This window comes from Triticum dicoccoides, chromosome 6B, assembly GCF_002162155.2.
Source record: "Triticum dicoccoides isolate Atlit2015 ecotype Zavitan chromosome 6B, WEW_v2.0, whole genome shotgun sequence".
Taxonomy (NCBI): Eukaryota; Viridiplantae; Streptophyta; class Magnoliopsida; order Poales; family Poaceae; genus Triticum; species Triticum dicoccoides.
Window position 1 is genome coordinate 368963714 of NC_041391.1, and position 9633 is coordinate 368973346.

The 9633-nt window shown below is 38.8% G+C and overlaps 1 long non-coding RNA gene across 16 annotated transcripts; it reads left to right on the plus strand.

Moving 5' to 3' along the window:
- The first annotated feature begins 261 nt into the window (after nt 1–261).
- On the plus strand, nt 262–8976 carry LOC119322864. 16 transcript variants are annotated; one of them, XR_005155906.1, is made up of 12 exons: nt 262–753; nt 844–930; nt 1127–1231; nt 2351–2431; nt 2567–4239; nt 4806–4956; nt 5281–5392; nt 5799–5865; nt 5938–5987; nt 6065–6125; nt 7837–7921; nt 8703–8976. It is a non-coding gene; the product is annotated as an uncharacterized LOC119322864 (long non-coding RNA). The 16 variants fall into 16 exon arrangements; XR_005155908.1 differs by lacking the exon at nt 2351–2431 and adding an exon at nt 7082–7220; XR_005155905.1 differs by lacking the exon at nt 2351–2431 and having other exon boundaries at nt 263–753; nt 2567–4056; nt 4181–4239.
- The last annotated feature ends 657 nt before the right edge of the window (nt 8977–9633 follow it).

Consider the following 9633-nt stretch of genomic DNA (forward strand, 5'->3'; position numbering starts at 1 on the left):
TCTTATATGCTCTAAGACTATATTGTGCATTTATGCTTGTTGTGTGAACCACTGAACCTTGTCCTTATGTGTTATTTGGCTATTTGTTGTGGTTTGTGAACCACTGAACCTCAAACTTATATGCTATTTTAGATTTTCAGTTGCCTATGTGCTATATTTCCTATTTTCTTGTGCATATTATTCAAAAGCAGCCAAATTCTGGCCAATTTTAAAAAAAACGCTTAATCCCGGTTAAGCTGCGCTTAAGCGGCAATTGCTCTAAGTTGTGGCCTTCCGCTCCGCTTACGCTTACCGCTTTATCAAACATTGATGGTGGGGTGCGGCTGCGACGGAGATGAAGGAGGTTCGCCACCTGTCTTTGTCTCCTTGCTGCGTCCTTTGTTGTCGATCATCCCCTCTCCCTTCGCCCCTAGCAGCGCAATAGTCGGGGACAAGGGGAAGGAGCAGGTTGACCCGACTCCATCTCTCTGCACGAGGACTAGAGGAGCAGGTGGCGAGGGAAGCCGACACGGCCAGCGGCGGCCCTGCACAGGGACATCCGCCTCCGGTTTTCCGTCCCGTCTCCCGATCCCCTTCCGTTTAAGTGTGTTCTTTTTCCTCTTGGCCCGATCTGCTCACATGTTTGGGGTTTCGTGTTGTAGGGATAAGATCTGGTGCGGGAGGTGTGGTATACTGCATAGGTGTATAATCTTGGCTATGATCTATGCTGGTGATTTGGCTATCGACTGCTAAATCTACGAATCATCTGAAAATGTTGAACTTGTTGTCCTGCTGTGTGGACATGTTTTGATTATGCTTTTAAATACTATGCTTTGCTGATTCAGTGCTATTTATGTGGTGTAGGAGGATGTTGATGTTAAAGCATTTGGTTTTGATGGATCATATTATTGGTTCTCTGTTCAACTGAAGATGTCTTCAGATAGGACTAAGGTTTGAATATTCATGTGTTATTTTTTGCATGTTGTAGTTTCTTGTTCTTCTATGAACTATAAGGCCAATATAGATTTCTCAATGTATCATTTTGGGACTATTTGACTGCTGACCAATATTGTCATGCTGATCATTTCTCATGTCTTTGCAATTGGTCTTTGTTTTGATTTCGTTGTGTGGCTATGCTTCGATTCAGGTGAGTTGAGTTGTGGCTTGGTTGGATATGTTGATGCTGTTTGAGACGCCCGCTGGATTCACCCTTTTCAAGGTTCTGAACAAGGGCAAGCTCGACAAGGTCGAGGTGAGTGCTGGCCACAACCTCAGCTCTTGGTTTGGTTTGGATTACTCGTGTTTTTTCTTTCGACGACAAAATAACTTCTCTTTTCAAAATACTTAGTCGTGATCTATCTATCACATTATAATTGAGTAAGTCCGAAAAAGCCCTTTATTTGGATGAGTAAGAATCCGTGGTGTGCTCCTGAGCTATGTGTCCCTTTTCCAAATATTAGAAAGAAAAAAACTTCTGAACAGCAAGGAACACTCCACAACGAAACTCACTTAAACAGGCTGATAGATGATACCCGTTCTTGAGCCTATTTGCTCAAAATAATGCGAGGCTAAATGATTCAGACACATGCCAACCATCTTTCTCACCTCGGCATTTCGTTACACTTGATTACTGATTCGTCAAGGAGTTGTTCCATGTTCGCCTATTTCCCCAAACTGTATGTATGCATTGCTCGCAAAGGAAACCAATTTAAACCCTCTTCAAAAAAATATGGACTGTCATAAGGTTAAAAAAATGCATGTGTTATCCTGTAAGCACATGAGTTGAAAGGCAAAATGAAATGTCATTCAGTAGTGGATAATTTTACCTTGTTAGCCTAGACAACACTACAGGTAGTACGCAGTTGCCGACCTATATATCCCAGGACAGGGAATATAGATAGCTCCTGACCTTGCCAGAGGGTAAGTAGTTCATTTGGTTATTCTGTTTTGCATCATTTGTTGGGACTGATGATCGGTACTTGTTGTCCAAATGATTGGTACTTGTTGTCTAAATGCAGTACACACACATTGTAGCAATAAGTTGTTAACTGTCCCTTTACATTCAGTTGGATCTTTGATAAATCAAGAAGTTGACACTTGTCAGTAAGTTCAGTATATCATCTTCTGTTTTGACATAATATATCATGGTCAAAGAATACAAATCTTTCGCAAATAGAAAAAGCATACAAATATTAATTCTCAGTAAAAAAGATGAAGTGTTCAGATTTATTAATGCTTTCACTTCACTTGTCATGCTGTTATGAACTATATTTTTTTGCATAATTGTTATATCAGAATCGAATTGACCCATCCGATGCTCGACTGTATCTTAGCATGCTTATCGAGTACATTCCTTATGTCATTTTTACAGATAAATTCATTTGTTTCAAGTATCGCTTTTTTCCATATCAACATGAAGAGTTGTCATATATTGGCCTGCTAAATTTATCGGGTGCCAAGTTCACTTCCGTATTCTTAATTCTGTTTCTTCTGATTTTGGTGTTGGTGTTTGTGTTGTTACTGAAAATATGCTCATATTTATTTGAAATATGTGTATGCCATTAACTGATGTCATCATGTTTTCCAGGGGTATATGGACCACAAATGATGTGATATACTTCGTTATTTCAACATGAGTACGGCTCAGCAGGAAGGTCAACCGTGGGGAGGCGCAACATAACGCGGCCTCAGCCAATTAGGTGTCCCCTCTCTTTGCCCATTGCTTCTACAAAACTCTGATTTTGTTTGGCTTATGAAGACACATTCATCCTGCAAGTACAATCATGATTAAGAGTTTGAACGCCCTTGCACATCGGTTTACTTTCTTACATTGATTGGTGTGTCTTATGCCTTATATAATACGCCTTCTCACATAATAGTTTGGTAAAGAAAGAGTGAACTCACTCTTGAATTTTACACTAATTATACTTATTTCACTATTAATAATTTGTATTTGCTATATCTTCTCTCATGAGTTCGTCAAGTTCCTTTCTCAACATGCTTAGATGCTTTTCTATCGGAAATTTTGTGCAACATCAGAAGTAATGGTTGATCGGTTTAGCCTTTGTATCGGTTACATATGTATATATGTCATTGGCCTAGCTAACATTGTGTGTCAGTAATTTATGCTTTCTTTCTTTGGAATAATTATGCCTAGCTGGAAATAGAGCGGAGTCAGGTACATGCCTGTTACTACTCTTTTTGCGGTCTAAACTGTTCCTTAAACTAAACCAGTAACCTGACGGTATTTTGTGTTTAACTAGTATCATTCTTATCACAGTGAGTACTATATTATTCAGTTAACATCTGCAGGTGTGCCCTCTCCCTGTGCGCCGCGTGCATGTCGCCATTTGCAGGAGTGTGGGGCAAGCCATGTCCTCGAAAGCCCAATCCCCTCGCCCGCACACCGCACGCCACACCCCTCCCTCGCTCCCTCCTCGAACCCTCTTCCTCGCCAGCCGCCATGAAACCACCAACCCTAGCCTCCCCATCTCCCTTGCGTATGACCATGATGGCGGCTGGGTCGGCCAGAGGCAGAAGGCCATGGTGATTCCGATGTCTGCATGCGGAAGTGGCAGCGGTTCATGGAGCGGAGCGAGTCCACCTCCCGTCGTTCTAGCCACAGCCTCTGCGCCGCCTCCGCTTCCTCCTCCTATTCGTAGGAGCTTCAATGAGGTTGCTCACCAATGAGCTGGAAGGTTTTTTGTCCTGGGTACCTGCAACTCACTTTGTTAATTACGACAACACCATTTCATATTTAAATTTAATACTCCCTCCCTTCTTTAAAAGAAGGCATGTCAGTTTTGGTCAAAGTCAAACAATGTAAAGTTTGACCAAGTTAATCCAACAAACTTGTGTGTCTTCTTTCCTAGCATGGAGGGAGTACTTAGTTTGATTACTACATCTACAGTTTATTTTTGCTTCTACTTCTACTTCTACTGTATTTCTGTACTTAAATTCAAATTATTTCTGCACCTACTTTATTTCTACTTCTAGCCCGCCCTGTGTTCTAATGAATTCATCTACGAGGGTGTTGTTCCATTTTCATCCACTGAAGGTTTTCTCACTTCTACATAGGTGCTCCATTATTTCTTTTCCTATTTAGATTTTCTGTTTTGTGAAATGGCAAACGCTAAATTCTGCAACGACACTTTCTTTAAGCATTGTGTTCGATTTTTCCTCGGGTTTTCTAAACATGAAGTGTATAGATCTGAGGATGAAGAGAAGAAGAATTTATCTAAAAGGGTGAAGAAGATCAAGGTGATTTTCCTCCCTCTTTTGAACATTTGTTCTTGCATTTTGATGCTATAATCTTGGTCCTTTTAGATACCCATTCTACTGACCATGTGGAGTTTAAACCTGCAAAAAATGGTTTTCTTAATATAAAGGAGGCATATCACGCATGAAGATATGCATGCATAATTTGTTCTTCGCAGAGTATGAAAGAGGCATATCTTAAGAAAGCTAAATAATAATAGTTGGTATAAGGTAGTATTCATGAATGAATATGGCAGCACCAATAACGACCTTTTGAGAATGGCCTTTTTACATTCTAGATTATGCAAAGAGATTGCCATGTTTTTTTTTCTTTTTTGGTTTAGTATATTCCCTTATATGTCCAGTTTGTTTTCTGAAGAACAAAATATAAATGTTCATGTTATAATGGATGGATATGAATTGATGCGATTGCCATGTCATGTAAATTAATTGCAGAGCAGATCTATATTTTTGTTGGCACTAAAAGTGAAAACGAATTTGGGACCAAAACTTTTCAAATAGCTCTGAATATGAATTGTGACCTTGTGCTGTCTGGGGTGGAGCTGCAGGGGGTGAGAGGCGGATAACAATACAAGAAGGAGCATGCCATCAAGGAGTGCAAGCAGCGGCACTCCTCCGCAATGGGGTATGGCTGCAGGGGAGGGGACGCGGCCAACGACATGAAGAAGGAGCAGGTCGTCGAGGACTACAAGTAGCAGGGTAAGATGTGCATATTTTTTATTTTTTTTCCCCGCAAAAAAAAAAGATGTGCATATTTTTAAACGATCTTGACTATTTTGCAACATGTATTGCATTTCCAGGGATGATCCTTTTGCTTATTTATTATTCCCTCCGTTCCTAAATATAAGTCTTTTTAGAGATTACACTATGGAATACATACAGAGCAAAATGATTGAGTCCACACTCTAAAAATGTCTATATACATCTGTATGTAGTTTGCAATGGAATCTCTAAAAAGACTTACATTTAGGAATAGAGGGAGTATTTGCTATGTTCTCTGAAGATTATTTTTGGCCCATACAGTTTCCTTTGACTAGAAGTCTGAAAGTGAAGATAGGGCATATTGTTTTGGTTCTGAGTGGCCGGAGATATTGTGGCTTGATGTCCCTAGAGCAGTCAGACCCTTCCAAGATAGGTGAGCCTGGTTTCTTCTGAACTCTTGCACCACAGTACATGAAGAGGAATATGTCTGCCTATCAGCACCATTTCTTGAGGATGATTGTTGTTTCCCCTTTATTTTGTCACACCTTTCATGTGCTGGAGTTTTTCTAGGTAACTTTACATACTAGGCATCAGTGCACTTTTAGATAGTACATTAGCCCCGATGATGCTATCTTTAATATCTATTTTTGCGCTTTTCAAATTTTCTACTATGCTATTTATCATGTTCAGGGATTATGACTTTACACATGTAATGCTAATTTGAAAACTTCCCTTGATTTGTTCCTCAAATGTTCGGAGAGAGTGTTGCGTACTAGGAAACCCCTTGGATAGTTAAGTTGTTGTCTCAGCTGATTAATATGAAGTTATATTTCCAGCAGAAGATCTTTGGGATTGACGTTCTGATGAGAAAGTAGCATACAGATGGATGGATATGAACTATTCAGTGTAGGTTCAAACAATTCATTCATTCATTGCAGGTTCAGCATGTCTCATTATGTCTTTTTGCTTCATATTCAGGGTCGAACTGCGCTATATTTCGTTCATTGAGGCGAGGGTGATTCCAGTAGGTGAGGTGCATTTTAGACATTCGGATGTCTTGCTATGTTCAGGTGGTACCATGTCTAAAGTATGATTTCCCTTGCAGATTTTGCTTGGCGTACTCGTCTTTTTTATTGAAGTTGGGTGTCTGTCTTCTCTGCGGCAAGGTGAGCTTATCCCATTTACTTTGTTCAATCCAGAGTCAAGATTCATATCCCCTTCACTGTCATTTCATTTGTGAGAATTTATTCCATTGATCCATGTTGTCGGCATCCTGACAATTTATCTTTTTCTGCTGATCACAATTGCTTCTGAACACACCGGCCCATCTCATTGAGGAAATTCCCCTGCTTTGCTTAACTAAAATTAATGTGAAATATGTTTCTACCAAAACAAATTACAATTTATTCTTTTTAGTTTCTACTAATTTTCACTGAAATATTGGGGCCCGGGTAGTTCAGTTCAATTCCCGGTGGATATGGCACACACATGTATCATCGCTGTTATCGTAATTGATACCAACACCTTGACTGAATCACATAGAGTAGACTGCCCTGATAATTCTTGCACAGCTAAGCTATCTGTAACATAGAATAGACTGTGAGCACGCCCTCGGGACCTGTCTAAATAATTCATGTACACATGGACGCTGGGTATGTTTGTAATCGCCCAAGAAATTAGCAGCTGGAGATTATTTGTTGGAAAATTTAACGGTGTTTCCTTACCATCAGCTGCTATTTCAGTAGTTCTAAAATGTTCTGCAAGATAATGTATAATGAATACGTAGCTATGTTCATGTATGTATATCGTTGCATAATAATGTTTTGTATGGCAAAGGTTCATATGGTTGGAAGGGAAATTAGTAGCTGCACCTTGGTACCTGCAAATAATTTGTTTTACAGTGTCCCTTGATGGTTCTCCACTTCAGACACTAAAGATACCGATGGTGCTTTGTTTAGTATCTGGGGAGTCAGATTGTGGATTACATGTAGTGGGGAAGTAGGGAGGGGGACGAGGAAGAGGGCACCGTCGGTGGCGTGCTATATCTCACTAGGCGACAATGTCGGGTTGAGGTGGTTTGATAATCCTGGGTTGTTCCTCTTTTTCCTACATTTTTTTCCAGGAAATGACTTTATTTGGAAAATGGCAATATCGTTTACAAGTATACATGAAACAAGCTATTTTTCCTACACCTCTTTGGTTTGTGTAATGGTGCTCTTGGTTGAGTGTGCTGACGAAAGAGATTCCATGCTACAGGCTAGGTAGCTTCTCAGTAACTCTTCGTGATTTACTTGCAATGTTATACTTTGCAAAATTGTTCCTTGCAATCCTAAAATGGTTTCTCAAAACATGGGAAAATTTACATTCTAAAAATTGTAGGCACACTGAGTGAAGCATATATATAAATTCTATTATAACAGAGGTCAGGTATATATATATATATATATGCAAATTGTTATAATATGATTTTATTAGAATAGAGGTCAGGTACTGCCATGACGTAAGGAGGGTGTGACACCAAGTTTTATATATATTGTGATTTTAGTTTTCATCAATGTCGCTATTATTATTATTATCTCTTTATAGCTTCATATAAAATCAGTACTGACATGGTCATTTTACAGTGTAAAAATGGTAGGTGGTAGAATCATAACCTGTGACCGAGTGCCTTAAGAAGTTCTTTTCATTATTGTTAATTAATATAATTTTTAGGGCCAGTTTATATGCATCGTCAAAAATATGAGTAAAATCAGTGAATATTCTGCATTGCCTTGGTGTTTGGTGTGTCTATTGCATAATCATTTTCTTTTTAGCTTCTCTTTCCAAGCAAGGACCAGGCTGGGAACATATGTTTATAATGAAGTTCTTTCATTGCAGATCTATGCTATCGCGGCAACACAGGCCAATACACATTCAGGAAATATGTCACCAACTTCCCCAAGGCCCCGCATCGTCTACTCAGGTTAATTCTCGGTCTACAACCTCCAAAACCTGCAATTCTATTTTTAAAAATGCTTAACCGCCCATTGCTCTAAGCGTCAGCTTGTCGCTTCACTTATGCTTCATGCTTTCCTGAACATTGATTTCTATCAAACTTGTTTTTTAAGTTTTCATGCTGATTACCGATTGTGGGAGCTGAATTGTGCTCCGGTGGAAGTGTTAGAGCGTAGCATTTTTGTAAGCATAATCTATATCCATTCCTATTGGGAACATACCCATGTAGGTTTTTGTAAGAATCTTGTAGGAGCATGCTACTAGGACTTATGTAGATTGGCTATTCTAGACATTGGCATGAGAATGGTCTGCATCCTATATATGGTCTTAGTGCGTTTAAAAAAAGCGTGTGTTAAATAACTGTCAGCACAATGGTTTCTAACCAATAGAAAGTTACCCCCGTTGGTATATATGAGGCAATGTCTAATATTTTCTTAGAATAATGTTTTTATTAATTGGATGATTATCACTTTCATGATGCGCCTACTTTCAGATATGTAAAATCCAGGACTCTTATGTAATGTGCCTTCAATATCTATTCAATAGTTGAATAGCAACATCAAATCATTCTCTCGAACTTATTATATCATGCTCTCTAACTTCTTGACATTTAATTTCAATTAAACAAATCTTGTCCATAGCGAAAAATATATTTTATAGAATAATAGCCCTTTATTCTGTTTATTATCTCTAGCTACTTCTACTGTAGTCCTTGCTTAATACTGATGTTTGTCTTGTGATTGATTCAGGATATTTTGTGCCCCAAGCCCTACAGAATAATGCCCAGTCTAATTTCAGGAGTGGGCATGACAGCCTCAAACTTCTCTCTTCAATATTGAAGAAGCGACTTACTCAGATCAATGGGCATGCACTTAGAAAAATAGCTAAAGAGTACGAGATATTCCTAGAGTAAATAAAGGGCATGCTGTGCTCATAAGTTAGACAGAAGCAAAATGTTATTTATTATGCTCCCGTTGTATCCTCGGACATTTTCTTCCACCTACCAATACCCCATTATTGAATATATACTTTCCCACCGTCGTACAGAAACTGATGTTAGTATTTGTGCATACTCTTTGTCTTAAGTGGGATTTCTTTTAAAAAAGCATGCCTCCATATTACCCAAATAACATAACAAATTATGCATCCTCAAGTATATATTTTAAGAGATGACTTTTAATTTTTCATATAAATGGGTTACAAATCGCATGCATTCAAATTGGACTCTGTCATTTGGTGCAACTAAATCTATGCATGCAGAGAAATCCGAGGTAATAGGAAGGGAGAAATCTCACCAGTTTCACAGTCACATAGTTTCACTAGGTAGTATATGGGCCTTTCAGATACCTGTGCCTCCATATGCACCAGAAGTTATTCTTTTCATGCACATGCAAAATAAAGGTTTAATAGAAACACTGCTAAAAGATCCTCCTTAGCAGGTTTATAGATGTCGTAAAAATATATTCTTTTTCATACATTAAACTCGAAATTCTTAGCGTGTGCATTTCCCATACAAATGAGTACTAGAAAAAACAAATGTGTTTACAACACGGGATGGTTTAAACTTGGGCTTTCTGCTACGAAAATAGAATGTGCATATGCATCCAGTTGTGAACAACAAACACCATTTTTTTCTGCTAAGGAAAATTATATTTATTACTACGTGTGCTTAATCACAGC